The 19,005-nt window shown below is 46.1% G+C and overlaps 1 protein-coding gene across 1 annotated transcript in view; it reads left to right on the forward strand.

Moving 5' to 3' along the window:
- The first annotated feature begins 452 nt into the window (after positions 1–452).
- The window catches only part of FOXP1 (forkhead box P1), a 597,016-nt gene continuing 578,463 nt past the window's right edge, over positions 453–19,005 (forward strand). The window contains exons 1-2 of the mRNA XM_039230557.1: positions 453–577; positions 2,403–2,547. The gene's annotated coding sequence lies outside the window, so the exon portion shown is untranslated. The remainder of the gene's footprint in view (positions 578–2,402; positions 2,548–19,005) is intronic.

Genomic DNA, 19,005 nt, shown 5'->3' on the forward strand with positions numbered 1-19,005 from the left:
ATTTTTTTTTTTTTTTTTTTTTTTGCTGCGAGCCTTGTTGTTTACCCAGCAGGTGGATGTGACGTCAGGGACGCACAACAGCAAAAAATAACAACATCTCCCTCCGCGACGTGTTGGCCTCTCTCGCGCGCCTTATTTATTTATTTGTTCCGGGAGGCGGGGGGGAGCGGGGTGGGCGCCAGCGCCCGTGTGGCCCGGGGAGGGGGAGGTGGCGGCTCTCGCTCCGGGGGCGCCGGGGGGGCCTTGGGGGCGCGCCGAGCGGAGAGGGGGCCCTGGCAGGAGGCCGGGAGGCGGGCAGGGGAGCGCCCCCGGGCCGGCGCTCCCCGCGCCTCTGCCGCCGCCGGCGCTGGCCGGGCTCCGGGAAGCTAGTCCGGAGCGGAGGAATCTATTGTTATTTATTGTGTGGCGGCTGCATGCTGTACTCGCGGCGGCCCGGCCCTCGTCCCGGAGTGCGTGTGTGCGCGCGTGTGTGCGCGAGTGAGTGTGTGCGCGGGGGTGCGCGCGCGGGCGGGAGTGGGCGCGCGCGGGGAAAGGCCCGAAAACACCTTAGTTTGCACCGAGAGACCATTTGCAGCGGGTGAGTTTGTATTTTTCCATTTCTGCTCCACTTTTTCCCAAGCTGCCTCCTGCCTTGTTTCCGCCACTTTAAACAACAACAACAACCAGCACAAAAAAAAAAAAAAGGAAAAAGAAAAAAAAGGAGAAAAAAAAAACTACTTTCCACCTTCAGGCTCCACGTGCATCTCCCCCCAGCCCTCCTCTCTCAGCCTCTCTCTCCCCCGGGGCCGGGGCCCAGGCTCTGGGGTGGGGGGGGGAGGGTTTACCGGCCGGCGCGGGGGGTGGGGGCGGGGGCCTCCGGCGGCTGCGCCCGCAAGCTCGGGTCCATTTCCATAAGTCAAATGAGGGTGGGGGGCGGCGGCGGCGGCGGGGAGGCGAGATCGTCTTCCGCTCGGCCCCTTCGCGCCTGGCTCTGCGCTCTGGGCGATCGCTGCTGGGAGAGCAATCAATAAGCCCAGGCCGCCTGGCGCAACTTTCGATGTCGGGCGTCGGGGTGCCAATCGAGTAGCCAGGCGGGCGCGAGGCCGGGGTCGAGTCTGTGGTGGGAGGGGGCGCGCGCCGGGAGCCTTTGGAGCCCGAAGTTTGGACTTGCCGCAAACTTTTTCCCTTCGCTCTCCGCGGGTGCGTCCCCCCGCGGTGCCCCTGGACTGTAAGGACGGGATGCCCTCACCCTGGGGCCGGCGCCTGGGGACATCCTCGATGCCATAGGCGCCTGGCCCCGAACCCGGCGGCGGGGACACGCCGCAGCCATCCCCCGGAGCACAGAAAACTCGGACACATATTCGCGCACCCCCAGCTGGACACGCGCCCTCATACTCGCTCGGACCCCGAGAGTCCAGCCTTGCGGCGCACAGGCCGTGGCCAAGCTCTGCGGGTGGGAGTGGGGACGGGGTGCGCTGCGGGGAGGCGCCGCATCGGGTCTCCTCCCCTCCGCCGCACACACTTTCGGGGGTTACTCTCCTTTGAAGCTTGGGGTACCGGGTTCCCCCCCCCCCAAGCCTGGATCTGTCCTGAGACGCGCTGGCCCCGTCCCGGCGGCCGATGGCTCGCCATCCCTCGCCCGCACTCAGCCTGCCTGGCGAGCTCCCTGCGCTCCGTCGCCGTCCCGCAGAGAGGACTCGGCTGAGCCGGTAGCCGGGACTGCGTGCGCTCCGGGCGGGGACGGCGGCGGCGCCGGGAGCCGAGAGTTCGCCCATTGCCTCGGGTCGCGGTCATTCGCCGCCTCCGCCTCCCCTCTCCCCCGCCTCCCTCCCCGCTCCTCCCCAGATACCGCCGCTCGGAAACTTTGATTCCTTCTCCTTTTCGGCCCTCGGCGAGTCCCCCTCCCCACCTGTTGTGAGCTCCGCTTGGGTCCCCGGAGACTGACGGCGACACACGCGGGCGCCGGGGAGCTCCGCGCCCAGAAACAAAGTCGTACGCCCCCTCCCCAGTGTTGGCTTCGAAACCGCAGCCTGCAGCCTCCCCCTCCCCTTTCCCGCGCAGCTCCCGCCCCTGGGAGAATAAGGACTAAATAAACAGTTGTAACTTCAAACCTTGCGCCTGCGATCGTATCCCTTTCCCACCCCTTCCCCCACCCCCCCTCCTTTTTTTGTTGTTGCAACTTTGTAAGATCCCGGGGAAGGTGCTGAGACTTTGGCTCGGGCCGACTTCCCGGTCTCGGGATCCTTGCAGGGATTCCCTGAGCCACGTCCTCCCTGTGTCCACCGGCGCTCGGGGGTCCTCCGATCCCGCCGCCTTCTCTCTCCGTCCCCCAGCCTCTTCACTTATCCCACCCCCCTCAGTTTCCCCCCAACCTGAGCCAGGAGGACTTGCTGAGGGTCGCCCCGGTTTCTTGTCGACCGCAGAACCCGAAAGTTTGCAAGAGGAAGAGAGCGCGCGGCGAGCCAGCGGGCGAGGGGCAGCGGCGGCGGCGCCGGGGACCATGGTGCTGCCGGCGCCGCGTCCGCGGGCGTGAAGGCGGCGCCCCCACTCCCTCCCCGGACTCCGCCGGTAAGTCGAGGCGGCCGCGGGCGCCGGGGCGAGGAAGCGGGCGGGGGCAGACGATACCCTAGAGCCTCCCGGGGTCTCTCTGTGCCCCAAGCGCCGGCATGGGCGGTGCGAGCTCAGGGATGAGGCGCCTGGAGCCAGGAATGTGCCCATCCTCAAGCCGGTAGGTGCCTCGAAATACTGGACTTTCTCCTTTTTTCCCCCCTTTCCTAAATCTGAGAATCTGGAGATCAAAGTTTAGCGTGTAGTATGAAGTGCTCCGATAAAATATGGTGACATCTCTCGCCCCCCCTTCTCACCCCACTCCCCTCTTATAACTATTAATTATTTCCAAGTCATTGTGTCCAAATACCCTTGCCGGGCTGATTACAAAGTGTATTGATTTAGTCTGGGCTCATCCTACGCATTCGTTTTAATTCATTTTCCTTTTGCTTGACCAGAAAACCCGAAATGAAACTTATTTCTTCCTCTTCCTAACACCCCGCCTTCCCCCTCTCCCTCCCCACCCCCTCCAGCACCTCATCTGTGAGGCTTGGGCAGAATAATGAAATTAATGTAAACATTTCATTTGGTTGCATTTAAGCGTCTCCAGCCCACTTAGAAGGGGCTCGTGTTGTTCTGTCCGGTCACAGGTATTTTCTAAGTTCGGGTTTCCTTTTTTTTTTTTTTTTTTTACTGCTTTTCAAAACAGGAATGCTAGAAGGGTATTCTGTTATCCCTTTTGCAAGGAGTCTATACCTTGAAGCCATCTACACTTTACCTTTGGTTATCCGTAGGCTTTAGGATTTAGGACTTGCACAATAGCTGAATTGAAAAAACCTGAAGGATATTTAAGGGCTTTTTTTTTTTTTTTTAACTGCTGAAAATATATTGAAGAATCTCTGCAAAATTTTTACCTTCTGTCTCCTTCCCTTCATTTTTCCCATAGTGATAATCAGTTTGGGGGTTGGGGAGGAGATGTCCTAACTAGAATTGGAAGAGAAATGGTAAGAGTTCAGGTGTTTTCTTAGTGGGTTTAGCCTGCATAATTGAGACAGAGGAGTTGCTGTTATTTTTAGTTCCAGAGAGAATGTATCAAATCTTTTTTAGAATTCCACTGGAGTTTTGATTCTCAAAGTGGAAATACCCATCTCTTTGAGTCCAGGAAAAGAAAATTGGGCTTACAGTTTCAGAGATTTGGAATGGTTTTTTTTTTTTCCCCTCTCTGACTTTTCTACTCGAAACATCTCCTTATTAAAGAGCATTAAAAATATAAAAAGGAACTCAACTAGTTACCATGCAAAAGATGTCAGCTAAATTCTCACTGAAAAGGGGGGGAAAAAGAGGTTTAGCATCTTACCACTGGCTGCATCCCCCACCCCCCCCAGACTTTGGATTAGTCATTGTATGAGAGAGAGAAAAAGAAATCAGGTTTTTTTTTTTTTTTTTTTTTTTTTTTGGAAAGTAAAGTAAACAGCCTCCAACTGCTGAACCTTGACAACCCAAATTAAGGAAGCAGGAGAGATCAAACAGACCTGCTGCTGGCTTGTTGTCAGGAGCTCTACATGGAGAACCCTGGACTATTCGATGAAGCAGCAAAGCCATATAGTCACTAATGCAGAAATGGACCATTGCAAATTCTGATCTTTGCTGTGTGAGCTAAGGCTCACTTGGAAGGAAATACAGCATTTGAGTTCTTGATGGATGTGGAGTTGCTAAATAAGTTATTTTTCTAATACAGTCTTGTTGGTGAAGAACATGCATGCACCAAGGTATGAAATGAATATTAAGTCTTCCAGAGGCTGCTTTGCTACCCAGGACTGTGCAGTGGAATTCTTTTTACCAACATCAGACTCGTACACTAGAGTTAGGTAACGTTTTCTCACTTCAAGTTTAGAAGATCTGCCTTGTCAGGAAAGCCAAGGTTTTGAATGTGAGGGTTTAAATCTGATGTGAAGCTCAAAAAAAAAAAAAAGAAGAAGAAGAAAAAGAAAACACAGAAAAATCCCTGGTGATGAAGTTTTGTGTCAGCCCACTCTTGGAATTTAAAAAGGCGAGAGGGAGCATTCTCCAGATTAGACATAACCTCTTTTTTTAGATTGACATTCAACATGACCACGTTGCTACTTTTATTCAAGTTCTCTGTAACTTGTCCTTGCTTGTTGTCGAGGAAAATTTAACTGCTTTACATTTTTAAAGGGAGTAGTAACAGCAGTTACTTTAGCATTTTGTTTTTACAAGTTTATCAAAGTATAATGAAAGCAACATCGACTATTAAAATTAACTGTCTCAAATTAAGGGGCTTATATTGCTGGATTTGTCTGTAAGATTTTGTGTTTACATTTAAATGCTGGAGTAAAAACTGTAACACTTTTTTTTTTTTTTTGCTATAAACTATTCCCCAAATTAAATGTCATTTTTAATTAACTAGAACAAAGTAGGAAATAGGACAAGTAAACACATAAAGAATAAAAATGATTGTCACCTAAGGATTGCGTTTTTAATTAATATGTCGATCACACAGTAAACACTTTGTTTTTTTATGTCAGTTTCATAACCTTAGTGCCTAACTTGTTTCAAAGTGTGTGGCTTTCATTGGATATATTTTTTATTGTATAATTAAACAATGGGAGTTAAACATACACATGGATGCTCTTAGGCAATTCTGTGCAATATGTAATGTTTTTTGAGAAGCTGTAAATATTTTCTAGTTAAATCATTTGTACCAACAATAACAAAAGTTAACTGGGTTAATATTGAGCCTAGGCATGGTTTTCTGTTACTGAGTTTTTCCTTGCTTCTCTTAAGACTCTACCCTGGCCCTGTACATTTGTGTTCTGAGGCTCTATTGAAGGATATGTCTGTTTTCAGCAATTGTTTAAATTAACAGAAGAATTGTGATATTTCCTAAACAAATATATTTCTACCACAGCACGTCCAATGCCAACGTTAAGAGAATGGAGAACAGAACGTAGCAGATGTGACAACTTCTTTTGAACCCAGCTTCCCCTTTGCAGCCAATCTTATTGTGCTATTGGTTTAGTTTTCTTGTTTTACTTAAGACTCCAACTTCGTTTTGAAACGTTATCTTGTAAGACTCCGCATCACAAAAAAAGTATGTGTATTCAGCCATGTTAGTTGTTATCCTTCTGATTACATTTCAGCAGGTATGCCAAGAATATTTACAGGGCATTGCAGGAGTTCTGTCTTTTAAAAATAATTTTAGGCACACGTTAATAAAATTTAAATAGATTGCAGGCTGTCAGAAAATAGTATAAATTTTGTTTATGATTCAGTTACTTTAAGGTACTTACATTAAAGAAACTCATTTAACCCCTGACTGAAGAGCATTAAGAGGGGAGGGAAGCCCTCCAAAGAGCTCCCCCTGCCCTTTGCTCTCCTGATAATCTTAAATTACTACAATTTAATTGCAACTTCAAGGCATTGAGCGTGAGCTGTTTCTCTGTGGCTGAGAAAGGGTTTTGAGAGCATAGCTAGATTTGCACAGGTGGTATTTTTGTTTTGCAAAAAAATGTTTTTGCTAAGGGCTTTTTCTTTTCCTTTCTTATCTTGTTAGGTGTCATACTTCTTTTATAGAATTCAGTCATAGTAAATGCCATTTTTGCTAAGCCAGCTTTTTTTTTTTTCTATGTTATTTGGACCTCGAGTGTGTAAAGGTCTCAAGCAAGTAGAGGTTTGTTTTCTAAAGAAAATAACCTTATGAGAGGCATCTGCTGAATAGACAGGAGCCAACATATATTTTTACTATTTGCAGGGGATTTTTTTTTAACTTCTTCAGTTGATGGTAGTCATCCCACGAGGTGATCAAACACTGCATTTGTGAATCAAGCCAGCCAACCAAGTAAGTTTGCATTTGGGCCCATGTATTTTCTAAAGGATCTTTCTCGTGACCGGTTACACTGGTCTGTGGTCCACTGTGTCCTATGTGGGCTATCCAAGGAGCCATCTTAAACCGATTTTTAAAAAGCTGTCTCTTCCATGGTACCCGGATGAACTAGGGTTAGAGGTGCCAAAAGCTAGAACCTTGGCAGGCCACGGGATTTGATGAATCCCCGACATGGGAGAACGTGGCCAAATATGGGAGTCTCGTGCATGAAGATTGTCCCCACCCCGGGACCTACATAGTTTATTTCCACGTGCATGTGACGATGCGGTTAATGGAAATTAAGCAGATTTGGCTTGTGTCGCCGAACCTAAAAATAAGTGTTGTAAGGAATGTTTGGTTTCAAGAAGTGTTTTGGTTTTTCATCCTATAGAGAATGTTCTTACAGTTATGGCTGTAAGGTTGGTATTCTGGAAAGAGGAAGTACAGTGAGGTGAAGTACATGGCAGTCGGGGAAAGACAATTAGACAGTGCTCTTTGTTTCCTTAAGAAATTATTCTTATTAATGACAGCCCGTTTGTGCTAAGGCATTTTTCGGGTTGTGTTTAGACGCCAGCTCCCATTTAGGAGAAGGTTGTGCCAGTAGCTGAATCCTTTGCTTTGCGTGGTTTTCCCCAGTCCTGAGATCTATTGAGCAAATCAGCCGTGGATGCCTCTGCAAGGCTTGTTTTTCTTTTTGAAATCCCCTGATGGCAGTTTTTAATGTATGCCCTTCCTTGTGCACAACAGGTGTTTGTTTGGGGGTTATTTTGTGGGATTTCAAGTGAGAAAAACATTTCCTACCTAGCCGGCCCCTGGGAGAGAGCAGTGCCTGAGAGAAAGGCTCCTGGTACCTGAGCTGTGTAGATGGGTTTTTCCTTGGGAGGCTCCATCGGCCGAGCTGTGCCGCGTTCACAAAGTGGGGGAGGGGGGCTCAATTTAGTGCCTTGATATTTGCAATTAAGTTGTAGTAATTCAAGATTACTGGGAAAGTGCAAAGGGCAGTGGGGACTTTTCAGTGGCCTTCTCTTGATGCTTAAAGCTGCCCAGTCATGGGGTTAAATGAGTTTCTTCAATCTGAGTACCTAAAGTAACTAAATCGTAAACAAAATTTATATTAGATCCTGACAACTAATAATCTATTTAAATTACATTAAAATATCTAGGCAAAAATTTAATTAAAGACAGAAGTACTGTCAAGCCCTGTAAATATCTTGACAGGTCTACTCAAATGGAACTGATACCACGAAATATTTACATATGTCTGCTGTGTTCGGGAACATCTCGGCAGTGCCTGTGCGAAGCTAATTGCGCTTTCTTTCCAAATCACATTTTTAATAAAAGTTTTTTTTTTTTTTTTTAAGAAGGAACATGAATATATACAAAATTGTGTTCCAGTGTTCTGTGTTCTATATAGTTCTCTCTCCTTAGGAGCCCTCTGATGGGTATATTTCCTCCAACTGCTGCTAATTCAGACAAACGGGGGTCACTGACTAGAAAATTTATGTCATTCTCTTTTATTTCACCAGTTTGTAGATATCAGAGCTTAGTGCATTATGGGACAGTTTACTGAGGGGGAAAAATGGGTATAAGCCTGGCATTATTAGGTTTATGTTTAAATTAATTAAACAGAATAGATTTACTTAGGACAGGACAGAGATTTTCATTCTGGTTTCTGTATTTGGATTTGGATTTGTTGATTAGTTGTAAGTCAGGTGGATGTCTACCTTTTGCTAGGTTACCTGATTTTAGCTAATACAGCGATCAGCTTTATTTACTAGGTCAATGAATAATATTTCTAGCAACAGACTAAAAAACTGAAATCCTGAGGTTTATTTTTCTCCACTTCCAGCTCTGCAATTGGGTGATAATGTGAGTTTTCTCTGCTCTAGGTTTCCTGCCTGTGAATTGGGGGTAGTATTTTTAAGGTATATTCTTCGAGTTCCGTGATCTAAGGACACAGGTGCTTTGTTATTACTCAGATTCCTTAAGATGCTCTTGTTGCCATCAGGACACTGACTACAGTTCTTTTGGGGGAGGGGGTGAGGGAAGATGTGGTCTGTGTTTTGATTGTCCCCAAGTCTCCCCTGAGTTGGTGATGCCTGATCAGAGGTGTTGGAAGCCTCCTCTCCTGGGGACAGGTGAGCACAGAGATGGAACACAGATGCTCATGTGTGAAGCGGGAGCAAGGTGCATTTGGTCCTGATTCACCGTGTCTCACAGGGGCCTGCGTCCAGGTCATCGTGTATGTTTGTATGTGTGTTGGAGAATTTATTAGAATAGAGATTCTCCTATTGGAATTTGTGCTGACTGATGTGAGAATGCCGTTGAACTTCCCCCGGTAATTCTGAAGCACATGAACCAGAGACCCGTGGACCAGGGGATTTATACTGCTAGAGATGGGAACTGAAATCTTGATCTCTCTTTGGGTTTTACTGATTAAATTCTTGTTTCATGGTGAGGCCGATCTTATTCTTAATGTGTTTGGATTTCGATTAAGAATCAAAACTGGTGTGTTTTAAGTGTGTACGGATATTGGAATCACAGCGGAGCTTGAGCTGCAGACTGAGACATAGTTGCCCTGGCTCCGGATGGGCCCTGTCTGGGGTGGGGCCAGCATTTGCATCTTCAAAAAGCTCTCCACGTGATTCTCATTCCCACCAAAGGGGGAGAACTGGACTCCTGGAAGGAGGAAAGCCTACAACTCTTCTGAAGGGTTTCACTTAACTGTTTGGACCCCACACGAAACCTGTGCGGCGTAAAAGGCTCCCTTTTCTGAGTCAAACACCAAAAGAGACATGAATGCTTAGGGAAACGGAGGCAGAACAAGAGCATCAGAGTTCCACAAAGTGGTAGCAACGGTCTGGAACATCGATGGTTTTTGCTGAGTACCAGCCGTTTCCTTTCACATGATGCCTTTTTCGCATCCATGTTTCCAATGGCCGCTGTCATGTGGTAGCTACCAGTTAATGTCAGAGGGCTTTTCTCACGGTTTTCTTCTCGTGAGTATTTCACCTTAATTTTAAAATCCAAACTGTTGACTCATCAGAGTAGCCCTGTTGGCACCGCGTTTTGATTTCCCTAGACATCTTGGGACATCCTCTCTCATTGTACGTGATGGGGGCTGCAGGAATATTGATGGGAGTAGATCGACCAACGATGCCACCCGAATCTAGCAAAATCCTAAGAAGAACGCATCCTACAAGATTATGAGATAAAGGAAGATGAAATGCTAAAAATGCTTGTTTAAATATTCAGGGCTTCAGCTAAAGATCTAACCACTAAGATCAAAAGAGTTACTTAAATAAAAATCATACAGCATTTTTTTTTTTTTTTTGGTCTGTGTTAGTAGCGGTGCCTTTTGAAGTTACCAGGTAAAGTGTTTATCTGAAATGCCCTCACCTGAATTAGGAAAAAAAAAAGATTCCATTTGACTTCAGCTATAGCTTGATTTTAATAGATACCAAAAAGTTGCCAACTGTTTTTATGTTTAGAACTTCACAGTTGCTTTTGCTCTGGGTTCCGGTGGTATTTGGAATATTGCTGCATTACAAAGTTCTTTTATTTGTGTTCAGACCCTGAAGTATTTAAAAAAAAAATTCTCTAATGGGCCAACTTTTAAAACTAGCCGTCTCTACTCTTGAATTAAAGGGTTTCAATCAAAGATAAAAAATGGGACCGATTGAAAAAAAAATTGCCTTAAACGAGGACCTACAGAATCACCACTGTCTGGCTCTGGTTCGTGAAACCTACCGCATGATGTTAACTCCGCCTTGTTTGCGGAAAGGATGTTAATCATTTCATTAAGAAAGGTTAAGTAATTAACTGATGTATCAATAAGGAATCGGTGACGGACCCTTTTTAGTGATGCGCTGTAGAAATTTTCTGATACAAACTTGGCTGCGTTTCATTATTTGGAGAGAAGCTGGCTGGACCTTGAGAAGGTAGGCACAGGGCACCCCTGGATGTGCAACCGTAAATGATTTTAGAGAAGCTAGTCTCTGCTAATAGAAAACGGTTCAGGTTCGGATTTTCCTTTCCGGCCTCCATCAGGCATGTTGTTGCAGAACTGCTGCTGTGCAGGCCTCCTCTGGGTTTAGGAAGGGTTCAAGCGCTTAAATATGCTCATGTTATTTTCTAAATAATGGCTTTTGTGCAGTATGATGCCTGTTGACAGTATATGCACAGTCGTAACTTTGGTAAGCTTACAACAAATTCTTATACCTGTAGGAGCAAGTCACCATCCGTGCCAGGGACGGGGGGGGGGGGGCACCTCCTGTTTGTCTCTCGCTGTCCTCATAGCACCTTGCTACACAGGGTTTAAATATTCCAGGAAGGGGGTGGGGATGGGCCGTGGGGGGAGGAACACATTCGCCGTCTGGCAACAATTTACCTTTCTCTTAGACCCTTTTGTCCCAACATCATACACAAGGTGTGTTTCCAGCGTATTCTTCCTGTGCATATATTCTCATCAGCTCAAAATTAAAAAGATGCTTCAAAAGCGGTCGGATGTCTGTATTCGTTTTTGTTTCTGTTAGGAAGCAGGACAGTCACTTTGGCTGGAGAGATCCTCTCTGTGTCAGAGATGACTTTCCCATAGCAGAGTATTCTTTAGGAAAGCAATAAGGCACGTTGGAAAACACAGACAATGGGTTTTGTATAGGGATGCCCGGTTTAGTCTTGTAACAAGTGCCCCAGTTGTGGAATAAAATGGGATGTGATGGCCTCCGGCACTTGGATCTTTGAGTTGAGAATAACTTCTGATGAGAGAAATCTGGCAGATATTTACAAAGCTCTTGCTCTTAAAACTGTGTGCTTACATCTTTCCGTTTTTATGATGAAATACACGACACCAAAAAGGTATAATTCAAAGGATAATTCAGTGAGCACCCTTGTACCTGCGGCTCACCCTCAGAAAGAACGCATTTCTGATCCAGGTTGAAGAGGCTCTTGGCGTATCTGCCCTAAGCTTACCTGTGTCCTTGTCGCCTGTGACCTCTGCTCTCAGCTGGCTGTTGTTCATCCCCTGGATGTCTTTATGCTTTTAATACATTTGCATCTATTCCCCCAGATACAGAGTTTTCTTGTGCATGTTCAAGATTTATCTTGAGGGGTTCTGCTCTGTGTTCTTTAGTAACTTCCCTTTTTGTTGCTGTTGTTCAATAGAGGTCATGAAATTCATCCATGTGGATACATGTAGCTGTAGTTTATTCATTCTCCCAGTTGAACCTTTTGAAGTGCTGAATATTATTCAAGACTAGTTCTTTACATTTGGATCCCAGCCTCACTCTGCAGTATGACACGGTGAAAATTTAGGATTAATGTGAAACTATCAGTCCTGACTCACACTTCATAATTTGTTCATTTGCCAGTGTTTTTTTTATTTTTTGGGGGGTGGGGAGACACGTTTTTAACATCAGTACTAGGGAATTTGATTTAAAAAAATGTATCAAGTGGTTGATCTCTTACATTTAAGGGAAAAAAAAAAAAAAAAAGCAGGCTAGGCATTCATCTGAAGGAGCCTAGCCATTTTCTCATTCTTATTTAAAGACTTGGCTTAGAACTTAACAGTTACATATGCAGGGTAGCAAGTTAAAAAGCGATGTTTAATTAACAGGCGCTTTATACTTCTGTATCCTTGTTATGATATAGCACCTTGTTCTTCAGTGTAGAAAGTGATTTCTGCATATTTTAAAGGACTGGCATCTTTATGGTAAGAAAGCCATATAAATAAAGATATACTCAGATGAAAATCGGAACATGTTTTTAAAATAGTGTGTGTCTACTTTCAGCTCTGTTATCAAACTTGCTGCATAAGCCGGAGTTGATGCTCTGTGATTATGCTAATGACCAAAGGAATCGATGATGCGAGACTAGATGAAATCAGTGATCAGTGGTATAACTGGAGAGAGTTATCAGTTTTTTTGTCATTAAATATTAGTGATAAATAATACACTGTTCCTTTTGAGCAGAGAGAACATATTTAATTCTGATGTACAGAGTTTTGATTTAGTCAGGCTTACTGCTGAGTAAAATGATAATCTTTTGTAATTTAAGGGGAAGGATAGAAGGCATTTATGTCAGTGTGGCTTAACTAACTTGGGTCATAGCAATGTTTACCTTGACTGGCCAGGGGAAGGTTGGAAAAACTTTTTCTCTCCCCCTAGACAACTTGGATATTTGTGCTGACGTTTTATTAGGAATATCAGATACTCCGTAAACAGCGTACATGACTGGAGATATTAAACAAAATGAGTCTAAAGGTAGATAGTGTTTCCTTGAAGAGTAGAGGGAAAATATAACAAAGGGGAATGTTTGGACAGTGCTCTTTTTAGGAGATGGGTGTATGTTAAACACGGGCCATTAGAGTCAGTGTTACTATTAAACAATGGCTTTAATTAAAAGAAGTTTTTTTTTTTTTTTTTTAAGAGTTTCTCATAACAAAGTTATACTTGGTAGTAATGATTTATTTAAAGAGAAGTAATACTTGTAACCGAGCATCTTTTTCTAGGTTCCTGAAATCTTGGGGGGAAGACATTGACACTGCCTTCTTTGTTGCAAAGGGGTTTCTAAAGCCGTTCTCCCCCAAAGACATTCCTTCCCAGGCAGAATTCAGCAGGTGTCTTAACGCCTGTACAGCAGTGCCGAGGCGACAAGAGAGAAAATAAAGGAATAATTCGCTGTGGTTTATGGGACCTAAGGAAAGAGTGATTGAAGACTATAGGAGAAGGAAATCAGATCGGAGGCCGCTATGATGTTATTTTTTAAAAACGCATTGACAAAAGGATTCTCTCAAAAGCACACCCCCCCCCTGGATTGCGCCGACCGCCGTCTGCCATTTTCCTGTCCGCCGTCCCGTCCGTCCATGTTGGCTCTTACCAGCCACACCATCTGCTCTTCCAGCAGCGGCCTTCTCTGTGGTAAGGCAGGCCAATTGGGTCAATTTTTGTGATCTGGCAGATGTCCACTGGGAGCTCAGATCAGGCCAGGCTCATTTTTATGTGTGTCCAAAGCCAAGATTTCAACTTGGTGAAAGGCTGTGGAATTTATTTCCCAAAGTGCTGCCCAAACTCTGTTCTTCTTTTCTTCAACTGCCTCCTTGGGCTGAGATGATTGCTTAATGCTCTTAATTATGCTGGATCCCTCTGTATTTTTGAACACCTGTGCGTAATTCAGATCATGGGTGGCCACAGAGCCTGGCTCCCCAAACAGCTACTCTTCCAGAATGGGAAAATCCCGAGGAGGCTGACTGCACCGAGGAGCCTGACGCACCGTGCGTCGGGGGGCTGAGACGAGATTTAAAGGGGATGGAATGTGTCTTGTGCATTGCTGTTGTGCCCTGTAAACGGTCCTGCGTCTCAGATCAGGGAGTGGCTCATGGTGTTTAAAAAAATAAACTCTTCCTCATTGCTGGTGGGAAGGCCCAATAGCTATCGCTGCTTTGGAAGATGGTTTGATGGTTTCTTATAAAACGAAACGTACTTGGGCAGCTGAGTGGCTCCATCGGATAAGCATCCAACTTGAGCTCAGGTCATGATCTCGAGGTTTGTGAGTTGGAGCCCCGCCTTGGGCTCTGTGCTGACAGCTCAGAGCCTGGAGCCTGCTTTGGATTCTGCGTCTTCCTCTCTCACTGCCCCTCCCCGTTCACGCTCTCTTTCCCTCTCAAAAATAAATAAACATTAAAAAAAAAACCAACTGAACATAGTCTTCCCATACTACCCAGCCATGGCCCTGCTTGGTATTTGCCCAAGGGAGATGAAAACTTATGTCGACATGAAACCCTGCACACAAATATTTATAGCAGCTTTCTTCACGATTGCCAAAACTAGGAAGCAACTAAGAATGTCCTTTGGTATGTGAACAGATAAATAACAACTGTGGTACATCTAGACAATGGAATATCATTCGGCACTAAGAAAAAGTGAGCTGTAGGGGCACCTGGGTGGCTCAGGCAGTGGGGTGTGTGGCTTTTCATCTCGGGGTCATGAGGTCGAGCCCTACATTGGGCATAGAGATTCCCTAAAAGAAGAAGAAATGAGCTGTCACATCCTAAAAAAACATGGAGGAACCTTAAAGGCATATCCCGGTGTGAAAGAAGCCATTGTGAAGAGGCTACTTGCTGTATGACTCCAGCTATAGGACATTCTACAAAAGGTGAGACTGTAGAGGCAGTGAAGAGATGAGTGGTTGCCAGGGTCTGGAGAGAGAAGGATAAATAGAGCACAGAGGATCCTCAGGGTAGTGAAAACAGTCTGTCTGATACTACAGCGGTGGATACATATCATTACACATTTGTACAGACCTGCAGACGTACCGCACTGGGAGTCAGCCATACTGTTGTAATGTAGACCGTGGACTCTGGGTGGTTATGATGCATCGTTGCAGACTCGTCACTTGTAACCAGTGTCCCACTCTGGTGAGGGATGTTGGCAGTGGGAGAGACTACACATCCGGGGCCAGGAGGGATGTGCGAGATCTCTGTACCTTCCCCTTGATTTTCCTCTAACCCTTAAAGTGCTCTAGAAAAGTAAGTCTTACAAAAATTCCTGGGTTGGAATCCCTGGGTGGATCCGTTGGTTGAGTGTCAGACTCTTGATTTCGGCTCAGGTGGTGGTCTTGCTGTTTGTGGGTGTGAGCCTACGTGGGATTCTCTCTCTTCCCCGCCCCTGCTGGGGCACACGCATGCGCGCGTGTTCGCGCGCTCTCTCAAAATAAATAAACTTAAAAAATTCCTGGTTTGAAAGAGATCTGTAACCATTCTCCATATCCCTATCTTAAAATCTCTATTTAGTCCTTTATCTGGTTTACCTGTGCCAAATGATCATTAAAGTTTCTTGTGAAAAAAAACAAAAAAGTGAAGTAGCCAGGGCCAGTTTGTTTTTGAGACACGGTTTTAGTGTGGGAACTTCTTGGGCTGCCCTTGACGCCCTCAGAATGGGATCCTGTGAGAGCTCTGAGTCCTCAGTGATGACTGGATCTGAGATACGCCTTGTCTATCAGGAGACTGTGGTTCAGCGCCGGGACATGACTCTTGCCCAGTGAGATAGCCCCTTGGATCAAATCCCACCTTGCTACCTGTAGAAATATCCGTATCTACATTCTTACACACTTTCATGTATATGTGATTGTATATATCTGTGTGTGCGTTTAGAAACAACATTACAGATAATACTCCACGTGTATTTTTTTTTTACAAGCATTTATCCTACTCTGTATCAACATTTTTTTCTGTGTCAAAGTCTCTATACAATAGTTGGTAACTATTTGATGTCAGGCAGACATATATTTTCTTGCTCTGTAAAGAAACCCTTTGGGAGGAGAGCGCCATAAGGAGTGCGTTACTTCCTTGATGTTTGTAATGTACTGGGGACCAAGGCTGTCGTAGGCATCTGGGGCAGTAAGGTTTTTCTTTTTTCTTTAAAAAAAAGTTTTTTTTTAATGTTCGTTTATTTTTGAGAGATGGAGAAGTAGACTGCAAGTGGGGAGGGGCAGAGAGAGAGGGAGACACAGAATCTGAAGCAGGCTCTAGGCCCTGAGCTGTCAGCAATGAGCCTGAATCCACAAACTGAGATCATGACCTGAGCCGAAGTCGGACACTTAACTGGCTGAGCCACCCAGGCGCCCCTGTAAGGTTTTTCTTTAAGTATACTTGTTATACCATTGCGCGCATGTGTGTGTATACCGTTGTGTGTGTTTGTGTTCGGGAGGTGTACATTTTCTTGTGAATAAAATAGGATAGGTTGAGGATCTAGAACCGTGTTGTAGGGAGTGGTTCAGATTTTTACCAACCTTCGAGGTTAGAATGCACCTGTCCCAGGGCGCCTGGGTGGCTCAGTCGGTTGAACGTCAGACTTCAGCTCAGGTCATGATCTCGCGTTCGTGGGTTCGAGCCCCACATTGGGCTCTCTGCTGAAAGCTAGCTCAGAGCCTGGAGCCTGCTTCTGATTCTGTGTCTCCCTCTCTCTCTGACCCTCCCCTGCTCATGCTGTCTGTCTCTTTCTCAAAAAAATAAATAAAACATTAAAAAAGAAAAAAATAAAGAACACACCTGTCCCACTATCCCTCCATTAAACCCACTAGTGACTATGTCTTTGCCGTGGGTTCTCACAATCATACTGGGCACATTTTGCTATGGAGGTTGGAGCATGTATTAGGAATAAGGTGAAGAAATTCTTAATCTGTGCATTAAGTAATCAGTTGTTGAGAATCTAGGACATCCCAGCTAGGTCACAGAGAGCGTCAGTAAATAGCCCGTGAAACAAGTTGTTTGTAAAAACAAAACAAAACAAAAAGATAAAGCTTGGGAAAAAAAGTAGAAGTGAAGTAGTTGTGTCTTCTGAGACTTTTGAAAATTCAAAGAAAAAACACAAAGTGGGAGCGGACCCGCTCTACATTTGTGGGGCCAAGTGCAAAATGAAAGTGCGGGGTTCCTTGTTAAATGTTAAGAATTTGAGGATGGTGGGGCTCCTCGGTGGCTTAGTCGGTTAAGCGTCCGACTTTCGCTTAGGTCATGATCTCACGGTTCGTGGGTTCGAGCCCCGCATCGGGCTCTGTGCTGACTGCCAGCTCAGAGCCTGGAGCCTGTTTCAGAGTCTGTGTCTCCCTCTCTCTCTGACCCTCCCCTGTTCACGCTGTCTCTCTCTCTCTCTCCTAGAAATAAATTTAAAAAAAAAAAAAAAAAAAGAATTTGAGGATGGTGATGGCAGAGCCTTACACCAAGTTCACGGCACTCTCTTGCCCGGGGCCGTGGCTGCACCTGCCACACACACGGTGAAGCTGACCCTGCTCGGGGTTTGCAGACTGTCTTGTGGGACTTTGCTTCTCACACCAAGATTTCCTCCCTTGCAAAACAGGAAGACCTGGCCGGGACAGGCCTGGCTGGCTGAGGCTCTCCTGTGCCACTCGTACTCCGCCATCTTGACTTCCTCTCCATTACTGAATCCAGATGGGGCTCTGGGTTTTGGTTTTGTTTTTGTTTCAAGTTTTCATTCAAATTCCAGTAAGTTCACATATAGTGTGATCATAGTTTAAGGGGGCTCGGGTTTTAAAGCACATTCTTCTTGGGGCTTCTGGGTGGCTCAGTCCGTTAAGTGTCTGACTTTGGCTCAGGTCATGATCTCATGGTTCGTGAGTTCGAGCCCCGTGTCTGGCTCTGTGCTGACTGCCAGCTCAGAGCCTGGAGCCTGCTTCAGATTCTGTGTCTTCCTCTCTCTCTGACCCTCCCCTGCTCACGCTGTCTGTCTGTCTGTCTCTCTCTCATAAATAAATAAAACATTAAAAAAAATTTAAAGCACATTCCTCTCCTTGGACCGTGAGATCCGCTGGGTGTCAAAGAATGGCCGTCTTCTGGAGTAGGTGTTTTCTGCAGGCACTTAAAAAAATTCTGCGACGGAAGCTAATCCTGTTCACGCTTCCTCGTCCTTTTATTCTTCTACTATTCTTTCCCCGAGATCTTGCCACTTTGACTGTACTTTCTGTCCCTGTCCCCTTCCTTGTTCCTCACTGTCTCCTGCCCTTGGCTTCATTCTGTAAGGTGCCTGCTGGGACTAGAATCTGAAGGCAGCCTCAGAAAAGTGCTTCTGCTCTTCCCCCTTTTATCCCAAACTGTAATTATTCAAACACACAGTTTTATCTCAGGGGGCGCTGGTTGGATCCCTACTTCCAGGAATGGCACGCTAACCAGGCCCACGGCATGGAGGTGTGCTTGGCCCAAGCTGCACCCAGTGCAGATGTGATGGGGGGTTCTGCCTCTGCCCTGGGCAGGTGGGGCACCCTCATGGGTGAGGAGGAGTGGCTTCAGGTGGTTCAAGTCCAGTAGCGTTTGAAGAAAATAATGGAATTTTTTTTTTTTTTTTTGGAGCAGTAGTAGTACCATGTTTTAGAGTTTGAACATAACTGGCTGATCCTGGAACATTTCTCCCCGGGCCAGATACTTCCTGCCCTGTCCAGAAACACGCACTGATTCTCTGCCCTTGGGTAGCATCCCTCGTGAGTGAGTGCTAGAGTCTTTGAGACTGTCTTCCCGGCAGTGATACTGCTCAGCGCTGAGGCTGACGGGAGGCGTGAGTGAGCAAATGTGTGTAAAGCACTTAACAGAGCTTCTGGCTTGTCGTAAACACTTGGGTTTTGGTGACTGTTTATTATTAACGAGAGCGAGACTGGTTACTGGATTTGTGTGTTATGAGAAAAAGATCTTGGAAGTTCGAGCCCTCCTTTCCCTTTTAGAATGTGGGATGGCGGAGGTGGGAGGCCTCTCCCATCTCTCTCCCATGCTTTCCTTCCTCGTCCACCTTTTCCTGCGTGTTTCTCCCCCTCAGCCCCTTCCCTCCTTCGCACTTCGTCCACTATGGTAACTCTTCCTGACATGAGGCTGTGCCGCAGTTGTGCCGCAGACACTCTGAATGTCTGCTGGTGGCCTTTGTGTCTGACAGGCCATCTCTGGAGGCCCAGAGAGTCGTGTGCATGTTTTCTGGGGAGGGGTTTCATGGGTCTCTTAGGTGCACCCCTGAGGCCAGACTGGAGGTGGCACCCTTCCTGACTCCATGGGCTTCTTCGGAAGCTTGAGATTGCTGGGAGCAGGTTGGCACGAGTGTCTGCCC

Source organism: Hyaena hyaena, unplaced genomic scaffold, assembly GCF_003009895.1.
Source record: "Hyaena hyaena isolate Hyena2069 unplaced genomic scaffold, ASM300989v1 scaffold_48, whole genome shotgun sequence".
Lineage (NCBI taxonomy): Eukaryota > Metazoa > Chordata > Mammalia > Carnivora > Hyaenidae > Hyaena > Hyaena hyaena.